The 11,227-nt window shown below is 36.6% G+C and overlaps 1 long non-coding RNA gene across 1 annotated transcript; it reads right to left on the bottom strand.

Moving 5' to 3' along the window:
* Positions 1 to 3,823: 3,823 nt before the first annotated feature.
* On the bottom strand, positions 3,824 to 7,035 carry LOC147229680 (uncharacterized). Its single transcript, XR_015106813.1, has 4 exons — positions 6,962 to 7,035; positions 5,218 to 5,405; positions 4,954 to 5,118; positions 3,824 to 3,841 (listed from the first exon to the last, which is right to left on the bottom strand). It is a non-coding gene; the product is annotated as an uncharacterized LOC147229680 (long non-coding RNA).
* Positions 7,036 to 11,227: the final 4,192 nt, after the last annotated feature.

Genomic DNA, 11,227 nt, shown 5'->3' with positions numbered 1-11,227 from the left:
GGTTTTGCATGTAGGAAAATAAAAAGGGGGTCACGTGCGTTCATCAAACACTTGGGGAGCCAGAGAGGAAGTCCTCACCGCGTACTGAAACTTCTCGTTGTATTCTCGGTCGTTGGCTCTGACCCGTCTCTCCTCCTCTGCACGCACAAACAAACAGATTCTGTCACAGATCAAAAAAAGTACCAACACTCGGCGCTAAGGAATCAAAACTTAGCTAGGAATGTCCACTATTGGTCTTTGGAGGTTCTCAGTCATCTGGGTCACGGTGAATTCTTATGGAAATCTTCTTGTCGTGGCATCTGGACTTGAATTTCTTCACTAACCCCTCGTTTGAGAGGCTTCTTCACTTCTAAATGACCTGTGGGGAGTTTCCAAATATAACTGCCAATCCAGGTAATCCCATAAAAGTTGCTCTTTCGTCCCAACCAACGGGACCCCCGTTAGCATAGCAACCCCTTTCGACCTCATTTCTGCCCACCAACTCTTCCATTTACATTACAACCATAACCTAGACGCGCCCAAAACCCTGACAGTTATATTCGGAATCTCCCCGCAGGGCATTAGAAGTGAAGACGCCTCTGGGTTTCTCCAAGTGAAGAATCTTCCACGACAAGAAGATTTCGACAAAAATGTCCGCTCTCGTTTCGCTCGAAGGGTTAGATAGGACATCACACAGAGACGCTGTGGTTTCCTGTGTTTGCCTTGCACCCTGAACGCCTCATACTTTCATCTCAGACTCACTTGAAGACACTTCTCGCTACGCTTCCTCGGTAACGGCTGCCGGGCAGCTTGATCTTCACTCCCTTCGAGCTCTTTACCCCCCTCGGTGCAGAAAGAGACGCCCTTCTTCTTGTTTTGACCTTTCTGTTGATTGTTCAAGTGTGATTGTGTGTGTGAGGGTGAAGGAGGAAGGGGAAGTTTTCCGTTTTAGTTTTAGGTCAGACTCCAACCACAGGACTTTTGTCCCTGACATAATCATCTTCTCAGATCAGTGTTCAGAACACACATCCTCTCATAGACTGATAGATTACTGCTGTGGAGCTTCTGCCCGAGCAGAATCTGGATCTCCAGATCATCAACAGTTAATCTTTAGCTGATCTCTGGATCTGCAGACCCTTCAAGAGTCACTCTTTACCAGATGTCTGTCTCTGGTCTTTCCTCTCTAATCTAATCTACCTGAAGGTCAGGACGGTGCGTTCAGGGCCTCGGTGCTCAACCGGTTTTCAGAGTTTCTTCAGAACCAGGAACCCCTCCTGAGTTGACTACCTTAGAAGCCAACCTCCATCAAACAGACCAGAGCTCCGCGTCTCTGATGACGAAAAGACTCCTTTGGGTCTTTGTCCTCCGCGGTTCCACAGTGGACCTGTTTCTACAAGCGCTTGTGAGAGGATCGGGATCCGGTTCTCGGGATCTCGGGATCCGGTTCTCTCATATCTTCAGGTCCAGCATTGGTAGCTGTTGGTAGCTCCGCCGTTGGACTCACAAACCTTCATCGTCCCATCTTCACAGAGTCTCCACCCACATGCCGTGTGTCCGTTTACGCCTCTTCAAGCGACACACACACTCATAAAAAGTAGAACGGCCAAAGTGCATAGGTGTCCTCTCCGAGTACCCGAGGGTACCATCCAGGAGATCGTCACTCTCATCGGACGGTAACGTTTCATGTTGGGTTAATTGGACGTTGGGATGGGATGGGCTAGCGGACGCCGCTAGGCGAGGGAGGATCGAGCCAAAATGTAAAATGTTTTATTCACAAAAAACCCAGATCAAACTGTCACAGAATCCCCAAAACAAAAGTTGCTAAGTTTCCCGATAACAACTATGCAGTGACCCAAAAATAACTTGCTCAGTCTTGAACAAATGGATCGAACCAACCGTCTCCCAGACATATGACTACACAGGCCTACATATAGGAGGCGGACAGCACCATTACCAAATGAGGGGGGGCACAAACAAACACGAACAACAACGTAACAGGCTATAAAGTATTAAATGGATATTTTAAGGATACTTAAACAGCAGCCTGCCACCAGGGATATTCAAAGGTAACCCATTTGAATGATGTATAAAGGGATTGAAGGGGCGGCTTGATCAGGGCCGTCCCCGTCACCCCCGTCAAGTTAGACCGGCCCGATTCGGGCAGGAACACAACAAATGCTCCGTTTTTCCTGGACGGTACCCTCTTGCCACCGAAGGGACCCGTCAACGGCAAGAACGTGACAAAAAGATAAGCACCTTCGCCCCGTCTTCCCCGTTCTGCGGTCGGCACGCAAAACAAACTGTCAGAAGCGTGAGAGCGCCCACACTCATCTCAGTCGCTGGAAAAAAAATGGTGGTAACACAGTGGAGGTCAAATGAAGGTGGGAGTGTAAGTGACGCCATGCCATTGATCAGTGTCTCCAGCTGAGGAGAGGGTGTTACGGATGAAGGTAAACTCGGTGATCTACTGGACTGGAGAGGAGCTGCAGCTGAAGTCACACGTCGTCATCTTCAACTTGTGTTTTGTTCAGAATCAGTGAAGTCAGCGCAGTTGCTATTGATCGGTCGATTTTCACGCCGGTGATGTGATTCTCCATCATCACCTGTGACCGGCGTTTAGAGCTGTGGTCAGAAACTAGATATCCAGGCGAACCCGGTTTGTTTCAGCTCCTGTTATTCTTAGTGTCGCTCCCTCGCTCCTCTCGTCCTCCGTCCGTGCACAAAGTTCCGAACCCTTGCCCTTACCCTGACTCGTACCCTAACCCTCATCCCAACCTTAACCCTTACCCTTCATCTGAACCCAAACCTTAACCCTAACCCTTACCTTATCCCTAATCCTTATCCTAACCGTTGCCCTTACCCTTCATCTGAACCCGAACCTTAACCCTAACCCTTACCTTATCCCTAATCCTTATCCTAACCGTTGCCCTTACCCTAACTCGTACCCTAAACCTCATCCCAACCTTAACCCTTACCCTTCATCTGAACCCAAACCTTAACCCTAACCCTTACCTTATCCCTAATCCTTATCCTAACCGTTGCCCTTACCCTTCATCTGAACCCAAACCTTAACCCCAACCCTTACCTTATCCCTAATCCTTATCCTAACCGTTGCCCTTACCCTAACTCGTACCCTAAACCAAACCCCAACCTTAACCCTTAACCTTCATCCTAACCCCAACCTTAACCCTAACCTTTACCTTAACCCTAACCCTTACCCTAATTCATACCCGAACCCCAACCTTAACCCTTACCCTAACCCCTCAACACAACCTTAACACTTCCCCTAACCCTTATCCTAAACCTTAACTCTAACGCTAAAGCCCAACCTTAACCCTTAACCTTCATCCTAACCCCTAACTCATACCCGAACCCCAACCTTAACCCTTACCCTAACCGCTCAACACAACCTTAACCCTTACCCTAACCACAACCTTAACCCTTCCCCTAACCCTTACCCTAGTGCTAACCCTTTTCCCAACTCTTAACTCTAACCCCAGCCCTCACCCTCACTCTTTATGGCAGCAGCTCCAGCATCCCCACCACAACTAGTAAGATAAGTGGTAAAGAATGGGTGGACTAATCCTGGACACACTGGCCTGCTGTCGCTGTCGCAGCTGACCAGACCAGCTACACCTCCGCTGTTAACCAGTCACCGAAGCTTAACACCTCCGACCATCTCCACGTCTAACAATCGTGCAGTTCTTGCTGACAGCCATCGAGCGACGTTAGCGGAGGAAGCTAACGGCACTCGCAGACATTTCTTTCTTAAATTTCTTGGAACGGCTGCACAAGTATGTCGCTACTGACCTGGAGGAGGCCTCTTCCTGAACATCTCCACTCTGCCGGCCCATGGGACTGTCTGCAGGGGAGAGGAGGGGGCAGAAGCATCTTCAGCTGGGATGAGTAAAGTCTCATTGTACTAGATTAATAAATATTCTAGCATGATGGAATAAGGAGAGAAGAGACCTTCCTTCTTTTGAATTAAATCCTTGGGTTTTTTTTTGTCTAAATTTAGAGTGACGTTCAAAGGAAACATCAGAAATCCGCGGAAAAATAAACTGAATAAATCATTCAGTGAACATGAAAAAAAAGCTAAAAAGGCCATTTAAATATAGCGACAGTCATCAATTGCTTATTTTTGAATTTGGAATTTAGTCTGTTTGAATGTAGAAAGAAATACAAAAACGACCTCCTTCTCTAAATGAAGAGAAGTGAGAAAACCTCACCTGACAGTTTATCTGCTCAGAGATTCTGCAGAAAGAACCACGGGGAGCTACAAACACTACAACAGCCAATCAATACTCCTGTGCAACTCAGCTTTCACCTCCCCCTTCACACACACACACACAAACACACACACACGGAAGGATTATAAAGACAATTTTACCTTAAATATAAAAAATTCCTTGAAGAACAATACTGAAAATTTGGAATAAAAGTCAACATGTAGATGTTTGAATTTCTTTAAAAAAAAAGTGGTTAAAATTAAAAAATTAAAAAAAATTGGTAAACCCCCCTCTCCTTCCCCAAAAAAAGAAAAGATATTATAAAATAACTGAAAAATCTGAAAAGTAATTAAACTGTCACTCCCTATTTGTTAGACACAAGTGCAAGTTTTAAAGGGAATCAGTCTTTTTGAAGCTCATTCATTCATTCATGGCTTCTCACTCTCAATCACACAAAAGCAACTTTTTCCACTGAACTTCCTGCATGTTTTCAGGCAGTTGTGCACATCATCCAGCTCGCCACGGAATTTACCGCAAAAAGAAAAAAGAAATTGAGTCGCCACGGTGACGATAAACCTGCACAAACACGCCCGCCATCACGTATTGACCCTCAAAAAAAAAAAATCGGTGCTGCCCCATATTGTCGTCTTACTGTCACTACCGAGTGGCGTCTCTTTGTCAGATTTAATACGTCATGGTGTGTGTGTGTGTGTGTGTGTGTGTGTGAGCTGCAGCCTCATATAACCTGTACGAAACCGATCTGCAGCCTTCAGGGACTCGCCGGAGATCGGGTTCCTCACTGGACGAGAACGAGGAGCTGCTGACGGTGAAAGAGAAAATCTCTTCCCAACGAACCCTTTGCAACGCTCTGAAGACACGATCAGGTCAGATGATGGTATTTTCCCCCGATCTATGACATCATCAAATCACATTAGATGGCATTTCATCAGGAAGAACATCTAGCGAGGGCCGTCTGTGATTCTAGAAGTGATGGGCAGGTTCTCCTTACTTCCTCCCCTCCATATGAGCTGCAGACCAGAACAGCTAACAAAGTTAGAGCGTCATGTGTCCGTCCTCCTCCCGCTGTCTCCGGCAGTAATCAGGTTAAAAAGATGGAGCGTTCACCTCCTGTTTGGACGCCGGTTAGAGTCGTGGGCTTTGTTTTTCTATGTAATCATCCCTCCATCCATAGCTTTCCTAGGATCTCATGTTAGAAATTCAAAGTTAGTTTTCAGCCAATCCTAATTGTGATTTAATGTGACACCCCTCCTAAACCGTACCAATTGTAAAACCTGTATAAAACGTATAAACTGTATGAAATGTACAGCTTGTATATGATGAAAAACCTGTACAAAATATATAAGCTGTATAAACATACAACCTGTATGTAACAAAAAACCTATATAACCTGGATAAAGTTTATAACCTGTATAAACTGTATAAACTGTATAAAAGGTACAGCTTGTATATAACAAAAAACCTATATAACCTGGATAAAGTGTATAACCTGTATATAATGAAAACCCTGTATCAAATGTATAAACTATATAAAATGTACAACCTGTATATAATGAAAAACCTGTATAAACTGTACATAATGAAAACCTTGTATAAAATATATAAACTATATAAAATGTCCAACCTGTATAAAACAAAAAACCTGTATAACCAGTATAAAATGTATAAAATATATAAAAATGTACAACCTGTATATAATGAAAAACTTGCATAACCCGTAAAATGTATAAACGGTATGAAACGTACAACCTGTATATAATGAAAAACCTGTATAAACTGTGTAAACTGTATAAATTGTATAACTGTACCAAATGTATAACCTGTATTAAATGGAAAAACCTGTATAAAATGTATAACTTGTATACAGTTTAATGAAAAACCTGTATGACCTTTATAAAATGGAAAAACCTGTATAAAATGTATAGCTGGTATAAAATGTATAACCTATATAAACTGTATAGAAAGTATAAACTATATAAAATGTATAAACTGTAACTTGTATACAGTTTAATGAAAAAGCTGTATGAACTGTATAAAATGTATAACCTGTATAAAATGTACGAAATCTCTAAACTTCCTCCAAGCAAAAGGAGGCGTGTCAGTTCAGAGCAGCTGTTTCCGAAATCAAGAAGTTTCAGACCAAAGTCCTGGTTCCGGACCGAGCCGTAGATCCATCAAGTCTCCATTTCCACACGTATGGTATCAACAAGAACCAAAGAACCACGAAGCCTACACCAGATTGAATAATAATAATAATAATAATAACAAGCGACGGGTTGAATTCAAACAGCAGAAAAAGCGAGACACTGAGTGCGCGGGGGGTCGATGACAAAGCATCCGATTAAATTCCTCCTTTGGACGGGAGAAACTGGACTCCTCATGCAGAGCTTTTTTTTTCCTTCATCAGCAGCTTTCAAGGGTCAGGAACCAGAGATCCAAAGATCAGCAGGAACATCTATGGCTTTCACACACTGAGATCCCCAGAACAGCAGATATCACACACAACCAGCGCACATTTGCCAAAAAAAAAAAAAAGCAAGAAATTATGTCAAAAAAGCTGCTATAAAATCACAATAACCCTAAAAAAATAAATCACACTCTGACATCAAAAGGAAAGACAAGATGATCAGCATGAAGTTACCTGAAGGATGGAAACTACTGGACGGGTAAGTTCCTGTTTGTAAAGCTGAACACACACACACACATCAGCAAACACGTGCAGGAAACAAACATACCTCTATTGGTTTTCTTTTACGAAATGTCCCCATCAGAAGATACCCTCTGGATGCGTCCTCCTCCTCTTCCTCCACTCCTTCTCCTTCGGACGCCACGGCGGGTCTTCTCTGATGACGAGGCCGCCGGGGAGGGACCGGGGTCGGGGGTGGAGGTGGAGGTGGAGGGGGGAGGACGGCGCTTCTTGGGCATTGGTTGAAATTCTCCAAAAATACAATGAATGGGAAAATAATTCAGTTTATTTATTCAGGTTATTTCTTAATTTTAGAAATACAAACTATAAAACATTTTCTCACTTTAGAAATGTTGGCAGCCCCCCCCCCGTCTCATGCACCTCCACATGCTTTTTGTACGACAGCGCCCTCGCTGCTGTCAAAGCTGGCTATTGCAAGCCGGAGCAGAGGGTCCAGACATACAAAGGTCTGAAGCTCGAAGATCCAGTTTAGGATAAGAGAATATTAAAATTATTGATAACCGATAGGAAAAATCCCTTGTCAAAGCAGCGAAAACAGTTATAATGTGAAAACATAAATAAGAAAAAATAAAAAAAAAGGAAATTATATATGATAAACATTATTGATCGCCATGGTGGAAATTCGTTTGTCACAAAGGGAAAGTTATGTCATAAAATACAAACAAACAAAAAGTATAAACAAAAAGTACATACACACAAATAAGTACATATATGCCCTCATATGAATACATATATATACATCATACACATATATACATACATACACGTATAAACATAATTACATATATACACACGTATACAACTATACACACAAAAATATATATACATACATACATATAAATATATGTATGTATACACATATTCATGTACAGGTACTATCACTGACGATGTGTCCAAGAAACTGCATCACAAGATGTATCCTAAAACCAATGTACATATCCATACATATATATACAAATAAAGATGTAAATACATAGAAAATACATTTATATTCAGACACATATATACAAATATAAAAATACATTCATACTATATTCGTATGTATGTATATACACAAGACAAAAAAGACATACATATATGAATATATATATATATATAGAGGTGCATACATAATTACATACATAAATACACATATATAAACATGCCTATGTATACATGTATAAGTATATACGTATAAACGCAGATATAATTACATATATACACATATATGTAAATCCATATACACAGACAATTATAGATATACATACATATAAATATATATACAAATATACACATAGATATTGAAGATGGATTCGCTGTCGCGAACCCTGAAGGGAAAAGCCAAAAGAAGAAAAGAAGATATCAACATATATATGTATATACACACCCACACAAACAAATACACAAACATACATATATGTGTATATATATACAGACACAAACATATATAAATACATACATACATACAGATACATATATATATATATACACAAAAAAGTATAAAATAAATCAATATACTAGAGCTGATATACTAAAATATACATATATATGCATACATACACGTATAAATATGCCTATACACAAATGTATACAGAAAAATATATTATACATAAATACAAAAAATACAATATATATAAATACATATATATATATACAAACACAAACATATATACATGTATATGTATACGTACAAATATATACATGTGTATTTATACATTCATATACATATAAACCTATGTATAAATATAAATATATATATATATATTTACATCAATACACACATGTATATAGACACATATATAAATACATGTATACATAATGAATATATATATACACACGTATATACAAATATGAATATAAATCTATACACATACATACACAGACATGTAAAGATATACATACATATATAAAAACATATTCATATATATATATTGACAGACACAAATATAAATACAAACATATATACATATATATACATATACATGCATATATATACACATATACATGTAAATATAAAAACATATATAGATATACACATATATATGTATATATATATATATATATACATATATATATACATACATATACAATCCACACAGTGATCGAAGGGAAAAGTCGAAAGAAGAGAAGATATATATACATGTTTATATTCAGTCATACATATATAAATATATATATGTATACACATTTACACTGACATAAACATATATACCTACACATACATATAAAAACATGATTACACTCTCATAAGTGTATATATACACTTTAAAATACATACCTAATCATATTAATATAAACACACACATAACTATATATATACATCCAAATTTATAAGTTTGTATACATACATTATATACATCCTTATACATGATATGTAAATATGCATATATACATACATACATTCACATTATATAAATTTATAAATGTATTTTTTTTATATGTATTTTATTTCTGAATATATACGCCAACATGTGTACATATATGTATATATATATATATACATAAATTCATACACACACGTATGCATAAATATAAATACATATAAATATCCAGATATGTACACATAAATAAATATCTGGATTCATATATGCACATATATATACATACATATGCATCTCTACAGATACATATTTAATATATACATATATATCTACATATATATTTTTATTTTCATATATGTATGTGTACACATATATAATACATGGATACATAATTTATATATATACATACACACATACATGAACATATGTACATATAAGTATGGATATATACTGTATATATTCACACATAATTTATATAAATGTATATACATACACATACGTACATACCTAGATGTATACATACCTACATATATAAAAATATACATATACATACATATGTACAACTACATATGTTTTTCATGTGTTAACATACACACACATTTATATACATACATTTGTATATATACATACATTTGTATGCACATATATATGCATACATACATATATGTATGAATACATATATATACATATAAATATCATACAGATATGTTTCCATGTTTAAATATATAGATATATTCATATATGCACATACATATACATTTGTATATATATATATATATAAACATATATATGCATGTATACAAACATAGAAAAAACTTTATATACACACATATATACACATACATATATAGACATACAAATATGCACTTTGTATACATATGTACATATACATATATAATAACATATAAATACGCACATTTATACACATACAAACATGAATTCTTATATATATAGGATATCAGTGTACATATGTATGTACACTGATATATATGTACATACCCATATGTATACACACATATATACACACACACACACACATTAATGTTCTCATATACAAACACATACATGTAAATACACATGTACATACACACATATGTACACATACAGACATACACATATTTATACATACATGTATTTACATATATATATATATATAAATATATAAATACATACATATATATAAATCTGAAGGGTCGCCTTAGTATAATTAAACTTCTGCATCTTACCCTGTTCTCTGTATCCTCCACTGTCACACCAACTCATATGATATACATATATAAATACAAATATACATATATACATACATATATATATAAATACACATACATATGTATACATACACATGTACACACATAAAATAATAAACATACATACACACACAAATATACAATATATATACATATATAAACATATATATATACATACATATATACATACATATATACATATATATTTACACATACAAATATATATACTGATACACATATATATATATGCGGTATATATTTACAAAAACATATGTATATACACATATACACACATAAACATACATATATACATACATATATACATATCTATATGAACATAAATATAAACTTACACGTATATATGTTTAAACACAAATTTAAACATATACATTCGTATACATAAACATAAATACATATGTGCATACATATATATATACCTATATACATACACATCCGTACACATGTACATATATATACATGTATCTACACACACATATACACAAATCTATACACATACATATGAATACACATATATACACATACATATACATATACAAACATATTCATATATATATGTACAAATATATATATGCATCCACAAATTTTCATATATTTATTTTATATACATACCTATATACATATATATTTACATACAAATATATAGACATATGTACACACTGCGTATGTAAATATAAGTATGTGCAGATATGTGTATGTATATATATGCATGTATATATATTTGTTTGT

The sequence above is a fragment of the Fistularia commersonii genome, chromosome 11, assembly GCF_037954325.1.
Source record: "Fistularia commersonii isolate RoL2024-O1a breed Wild chromosome 11, RoL_Fcom_v1.0, whole genome shotgun sequence".
Lineage (NCBI taxonomy): Eukaryota > Metazoa > Chordata > Actinopteri > Syngnathiformes > Fistulariidae > Fistularia > Fistularia commersonii.
The sequence above is the reverse complement of the archived record's forward strand: the minus strand, read 5'-3'. Positions and strand labels throughout refer to the sequence as shown.